Genomic DNA, 7,532 nt, shown 5'->3' on the forward strand with positions numbered 1-7,532 from the left:
GAGGACAGAAGGAAGGTTAGAGTCAAGGTTAGAGAGCAGGTCTTCACAGGTGTTTAGGATAGCAGTGCCCATGCCTCTGGCAGCTCTGAAGCCAGACTGGTGGTCGTGGAGACAACCAACAGATTCAGTGGGGAGATTTAGCTGGGAGATGGCCAGCTTTTCCAAGAGTTTGCTCAGGAAAAGAGTGATGGAGATCGGGTGAAAGTTAGCCAGAGAGGAAAGATCGGCTAAGGGCTTCTTTAGAAGTGTGGGGGGGGAGGTTACAGTGGTAAAGGAGTCATTGCAGAAATCGGCCAAGGCTGGAGCGAGGGTGTCAATAAAACAGAAGAATCACATTGTTGGAACTGGAAAACGTACATACAGGTTGTTATATTTTTGTTAAACTACCGCTAATCAAATAGATGATTTGTTGAAAAATAAAAGTATTAATCAAAATCTTTGCCGATCAAGTTGCAAAGGACGATAAAAGATTACTTCCTTATATATCACAGTCATAGCAATTAATGATCACCTCTAAACATCTCGAGACAATGTAGTATTTTCCAATGCTGAAGTTCCCTCCCTCATCACTGGCAGTGCTAATGTCAGGTGTGCTGAGATTATGCTTCACTGGGTTTGAATCTTGGCACTACTGCAATTATGCATTACTCCTGGTGTCAGGGAAATTCCACAATCAGTAGTGCTGGTGGTAATTGTCATGAGCAGTATCAATTTAGCCAAAAAAAACAATTGTTTCCTCCTTTTTTAAATTGTGTTTAGCCTACAAAAGTAAGCTTTTCACAAAAGAGAAAAAACAAGTTACAAGGATCAAACTTACAACAATGATAATACAGCATTTAAACAGTAGTAAAACAATGTGAAGCTTACAAATTCTGTTTTGCCCAAGAAAACACATAAAAAAGCATACACCACCAAAAGCAGTTTCACCGAATGACCCCACATAAGCCTAAACCAAAACATATCGGTCAGTAGCACTTCACCCAATTAACGCAACCTCAATTCCCCAAATCCGGGGCAGGCCAAAGTGATGTTTTTAAGGGTTTCCACTGAGCTGCTCTTGCAAAATCTACAGTTGTTACTTGTTAGTGACTTATCCCACTTTGACCTCCTTTCCATGGTTGCAAATTAATAGACGCCCGGAATCCTTGAGCAAGGGAATAAAGACACATACATCAGATCAACCCCTCACTTCCTTCTGAACCTTGCGTATTCCCTGTAGAGCAATAGATTTCCCAATAAATCAATAGATTTCCTCCTTTTCCAGCTGTTAAAGACTCCCATGGAAAAGAAAAAGAAAAAAAACACAGCCGATGATAGATAACCTGTTCAAATTTCTGGGGCAGTGATCGGGCATCTCTAGCAGAGCCCCTCCTCCATCATTACCTGACTGCAGGGAAGTCCCACGGTACAGACGCTCCACATTGCAGCAGGTGGTTCTAGCTATCTATTTCACACGTATGAAGCACAAACTTACACCAAAGGTATCCTGGCGCTAGAAAGATGCAAAAACAGCCAGACCAATAGAAAGTGCAGTAGTTAGGCAAAGAGATAAGTCTTCAGTTTCGCTCTAAAAACGTTAAAGTCTGAAAGGAGAGGCCTGGAGAGAATTCCAGAACTTGGGACCAGCCACCGAGAACGCCCGACCGCCAACACTTTCAAAAACGATACCGGGGAACGAGGTAGTTATGAGGTATGGACTTCCAAGGCAGTTCAGAGTTCACTTCTGTTTGAGCTGGGCATTGCCAACTTTTTCCAATGATATTTGCGACTGCCCTCTGTAATTGCTGTTGGTAATGTGTTTCCCACAGCAACAATTTGACCACTGGAACTAGGCCGGTAAGTAGTTTTTCCTACCAAGTGATATTTTCCCTTTCTCTGATGGGTGGTGCTTTTTTACACCATTCTGCTTTGAGGCTGTTTGTTGGTGCGCAGTTTGGAAGATAATGGATCTACCCTACCAGCATATCATTCTCATTAGCTAAGTATCTGAATTTGATAAACTGTTGTACCTAAACCCAAGCTATAAACAGAAAAGGCCCCTTCGGGAGAACTCATAGTACAGTTGTGCCTAGAAAAAACCTTTCTGCGAAAGTACAAAAAACATGAAAAGAAAGAAATGTGCGAAGGAAAATAAAAGGGCTCATTAAGAAATTGGGTCTAATCGCAAGGGGCACATTCTAAGAAAAAGAAAAAAAAAGCGCAAGAAATAGATTAACATGAAAAATCAAATAATAAAATAAAAGGGATAAAAAAGGTCACGTGACAATCTTGTAGAAGGGGCGTTTGACGCTGTGGTCCCAAAAGGTTGGGTACCCCAGAATCAGGAGCAGGCTGTCTATATTTCAAATCTTTGTGCACACGTGTAATTGGTGAAATAATTGCATTTTGTAGCCTCCTGCCTTTGCAAAGTCTCCACTTATAGATAGATGGTTTTGCTTTTGCACCATGCACTTGTCTTTGCATGTCACTTTTTGAGGAAAAAATGCAGCACAAAACATAGGGGTGGGGGCTTGTTTTCTGGCCTCAGTGTGAAACAGGGCAAAGTTTGCTGTAGTGCTACTCCAATTCCATATTAGCCCTACGGAAACTTTGTCTAGGTGCAAAAATGCATTGAAGGTTTATGCTTTTTTCACTAGGGTATGTTTTGGCCTAGTGCTTATACCATGGAAAACTGCACTTGTCATGGTGAAAAGGTTTCCTAATTTGACACCAATGCTATTTGCACTAGGGCAAACTTCGCCCTAGTACTAATACCGTGCAACATTGTACTTGAACCAATGAAAAGTTTCTGTAATCTGGCCCCTGGAAAACTAAACTCCCTGAAAGGTTGATGTTTCTCAAAGTTCGGTAGGGCTTGGGTGGAGTAAGTTGGCTGACTGTGCCCTAGGTCCAGTGATCAGGGAATTTCTGTTTCATGAAATGCCAGTCCTACTCTCTCGGCGTCACAGTGAAACATGGCAACCACTCAGTGGTGAAACATTACAAGATGTCTGTAATTACAACACAGTGCATTAATTGAAACACATTGGTATAGATACACCGTTCCTGTACTCTCCTCTTTGCATCAGGTTCACATTTACACAGGTAGCCTAGTCCACCCTCCCCTTCGGACTTGATTCAGACTGCAACTCGGACTCTCTGACAGTGAATCCAGGGATTTGAGCAGAAAATTGCTTCTTTTCGATTTCCCCTTGGCCCTAAAATGAGCTAAAACTATAATCCACCATCTCACGAGTGGGCCACTGTTCCTGGCACAAATCCTGTCCCCCTGTACCTAGGGCTGGTCCTCACTTCTCTATTGACCTCCTTGGACCAAGAGTACCTGTTTAAAACAGTTCATCGTATATCCCACCGCTGACACCACATGTTATGGCTAATCATTTGTTATTGATTTTGTGCTGACTCTGCCTCCAAACTGATCTAAATTGATGGGAAATTACACCATAAACGTTCATACTTATACCCTAGAACTCTACCAATGAACCAAACAGATAACCCTTATTATAGTTTGATCAATCACAGCCAAGCTGCTGCTTTTAGGGTTCCTGTTTCACAGACACACCACAACATCAGTATCTCTCCTAAGAACATACAATGACGTGTTGAACGTGTCTACACACCAGTTCTGTTTAAAGGCTCTTAGTCTTCTAGGAAAGCCTTGTCATATGTCAGAGACTATTCCGCTATGAGGGACACCCTGGTTCTGTAGGGGATACAGCACGTTTATTTTGTTAAACGAGTACAACGTTTCACAAAGTGCAAGTTTCCAGCAAGATAATTCATGTCATTTCGAATAAATTGGTAGCTGTACCTGTTAATTTGAATAAAAAGTACGCCGACTCGTTGTGATAGTCTAAAAAAAACAAATGGCATAAATCAGACCCATCACCGACCACCGGGCTCTATTCAATTTCTAAGGGCTAGAAAGAAAAAAAGGATAGACTGCACAGGGCTCCTAAACATCTGTCCAGCTGTAAAAGGCTGCAGTCCATCTGTTAGAAACTGCTCGGATCACAGGCAATGGTGTTGCCTGAATGAGTTTCATGCTTTCCTTGGTCCTATGGGGTCAGCTGGCGAAGGCAATGATGGATTAACTGAGAGCCGCAGTGCATAGGCTTTGTACGCCCACCTTGACCCCTTCGTGTTACATTATATGTGGAGCTACAAGACATTGGCAGGCCTGCCAAGATAACCACGGCTTTCAACATGAGCTCGAAGCGTATGAGACATATGCCATGCTGCATAAAACCAGCAAGTGCACTTTGCAACATTCTACAATTCCCAGCATGCCACTGGGCAACGGTGAAATGCGAAAGGGCATTTCAACTGGGGAGCAGAGGTTCTTAGGTTCACTCCATGGCTCCAGTGTGACACCCTGGCAGAAACTGGGCATGTCATTTCACCTCAATGGATGATTGAGTGAAACATTAATCTGAAGGTCTCTCACCATACAGACTCCTGAAAGTCCATCACCAAGGAGGCCACTATCACATTACAGCACCCTGGTTGGCAATCACTAAGGGTAAGGATATCACTGTACAGACCAGCGAGAGGACATTGCTAAGAAGCACCAGTATCCCCATAGAAACAACGGGCACACCAAGACTAATGCCCTCATTACGGGTTTGGGGGTGCAGTAAAAAGGTGGCAGTAATGGAATTACCATCGCCTTTACTATACTGCCAAAAATTCTGACCTTGGAGATGAAGTGGAGGAAAAAAGCCTCACACACTTGGCTGGAGATGCTCCCTCCATTTCACCTGCAAAAAAGGTAGAAATCACCACCGGCAGAATTGCCACTGGCGGTAATTTCTGCAAACCCCAGTGGATTCCTATGGTCCTCCAACATGGGGAATAACCCCCTCGGAATCTGGAGGATTTTGTTCCAGTTCTGAGGTGGGGGTTTAGCAGTGACTGTGATTCCATTTGGCATATTTACAACTGGTAAATGAGGTCCAAAGCGTCTGGATATTACCACTGATAAGCCACCACAACTAGTGTTGACCTAACCACTCAGAGCGCTGGCAGACCATGACCACGCGTGCTTATATCACATCGCCAAGGGTGAACATATCTCCACACAGACCAGAGAAAGGTCAAGAGCAAGGCTGCTGATGCCCACGCCTGTCAAGATAAGAGGTCTTGGAGTTGCACTGGACAAGACAGGTACCTTCTGTGTATGACTCCACTGCATCCTATAGAGAGTCTCCTGGGTATCCCCTTTGGGTTCCGGCTACATGGGTCTCCCCGCCGAGGCTGTGAACCGTGCACCTCCGACGCTGAGTGATACCATGGATCACAATGAAGTACACACCCTCAGAAACAGAAATACACGGGGAGGCTTATATACATATTGGCATTTATTGAGAACAAGTATGAATGCCTCTGTCCACAGATAACCTTCTCTACTACACCCACCATTGGGGGCAGTGTGCCAGATAAGATTTGGAAGGGGGCGTATTTTACTCCCTAGTTTTTAAAATTGAGAGTAAACTGATTTTTTAGAGGGTAAACATGTTTGTCCAATTCCCAGGGGGAGTGTTTTATAAACAAGCAAAAATATTTTTGACTGGAAAAACGAAAATGTTTTTGTAACCTAATTATTCATGCACATTAAAAGATACATGTTTAATTCTTTCAATCAGGCAGTAATAATAGAAGTTTCTTCCTGCGGTACTATCTGCTCTACTGGTCCAAACATATCCCTGGAGCAGTGTTTGCAAACTCAGGGGCACAGGGTTCAACGTGTCAGTTTCCCATTTTCTGTCAGGAATATTTCTACTCCTTATTTTTATTTTTTGGGAGTCTTTTCCTATTTTTAGGACGTAAAAGAACCAATACACCCCTTATCTGTAGTGTTGATTGGGGGTGACTTAAGCCAGTCACCGATCTGGAAATGACATGTACAGCTGAACTTTAAGTTGGACCCCCAGAGCCCTGCAAGCATCTCCGCCATCTGAAGGAAGTGTGCACCCTTGACTTCTGAAAGGTGCAGTGACCTTTAGCAGCACACGTGCAAGGCGCACAAGCCCCTTTCTAAGCACTCCACCCTTTTTGTTCACCCCCTCAGATATTCTCATTTTCGTTCTTATTCCCTTCGTGTCTGTTCCTCTTACCTTGAGTCCGTGTTGTTCTCTTTGTCTCATCCCCTCTCCCGTGGTCTTCATTTCTATATATTTTGCTTTCCTACCAGCGGGATCCATATGTCCTCCCTTACTCCTTTGCTTTCTCCCCACTCTTTGCCTTTATTTATTCCCACTATATCTTCTGTCTCCTTTTACCTTTCCCATTTAGATGTTCTGTTTCCCCTTCTCTCTCCTCTTTCATTATTTCGTCTCATTTTCCCCTTCTCCCTGCTCAGACCCCTCTTGACATCTCCCTCTTGTCTTGTTCTGGTCTCTCGCTCCTCTTCTGCTGCCAGTGCCTCTCCATTTCCCTCTTCTCGCTTCCCACACATATCCTCTTCCCCCTCCTTTTCCCACCTCCTATTGCATCTATTCAACCTGTTCCATCATCACTCTCTATGATCATTTTACAATCCTGTTTTTCTCTTCTCACTTTTCCACATGCACTCCTGTTCTCAGTCTTCTCCAGTTCTCCCCTGGCTCCATGCACTCACTCTGACCTTCTTCCTCCACACCCTTCGCTTTCCCCCCTACTCCTACTTTCTCTTCCTTCATCTTTCTTGCTTCCTCTTGGCCTTGACGGTTCTTCTAGCAGATGGACTGGGTGATCTACCACGATGAAAAGCCGTTATTGTTTTTGGTTCCCTACTCTTTCCATGCATGGTGTGAGGTCCCTCCCATGCAGGGCCTTCTTACAGGAAAAGGGGATGATGGAGAATCTGTGACTTCCGGTCTCGTGTTCTCTAGTAAAGAAATGGCATAGATGCGGGTAGCAATCTGACACCCACCTGCTTAGGGTGCTGATCAAGGAAGTGCCATGCTGGCCTTACAGCTGAGATAAAGGGCTGGCAGCTCTCTTTCTCCAGGAGAGGGCTCAGAGTCACTGATGACACCTCTTGTCATCTTGGCCAAAAAGAGAGATCAGGCGGACAGACGACCTCTCCCAAAATCTCTTCCATAAGTCCCATCCCCTTTACTTGATGGCTGAGAAGGCACCCTGCCCTTCAGTGAAGTGACAAATGCCTCTGACAAGATCACGTCGAGCTTACCTCAGCAAGTGCCCGCCCACCCCTAGTGACCTAATATCCCTTGGGCAAAGGGGGGCACTTGTCCTCCCTCTAATTGTGTGAGCTTTGCCTTGGATGTCACCATGCCTACCCAGACTGCCAACCTAACTTGCATGGCACAACTTAACTCTTTCCCCCAGCATCCTTGTGAGTTGGCTCGTGGAGCTTGGCAAACTAAATGCAGCTGTTTCTGTTCAAACCCAATGGCTATGGCAACAGAACTGCTTCCTCTTCCCGGGCAACACCCAGGCCCAGGGGGTGTCTCTAGGCCTCCATTGGCCCCACAAACCCAGTCAGCCTGCTGTGGATATTCATTAAATACAGTGGTTTGAGTCCCTTC

This window comes from Ambystoma mexicanum, chromosome 10, assembly GCF_040938575.1.
Source record: "Ambystoma mexicanum isolate Mex_15411 chromosome 10, UKY_AmexF1_1, whole genome shotgun sequence".
In the NCBI taxonomy this organism is placed as follows: Eukaryota; Metazoa; Chordata; class Amphibia; order Caudata; family Ambystomatidae; genus Ambystoma; species Ambystoma mexicanum.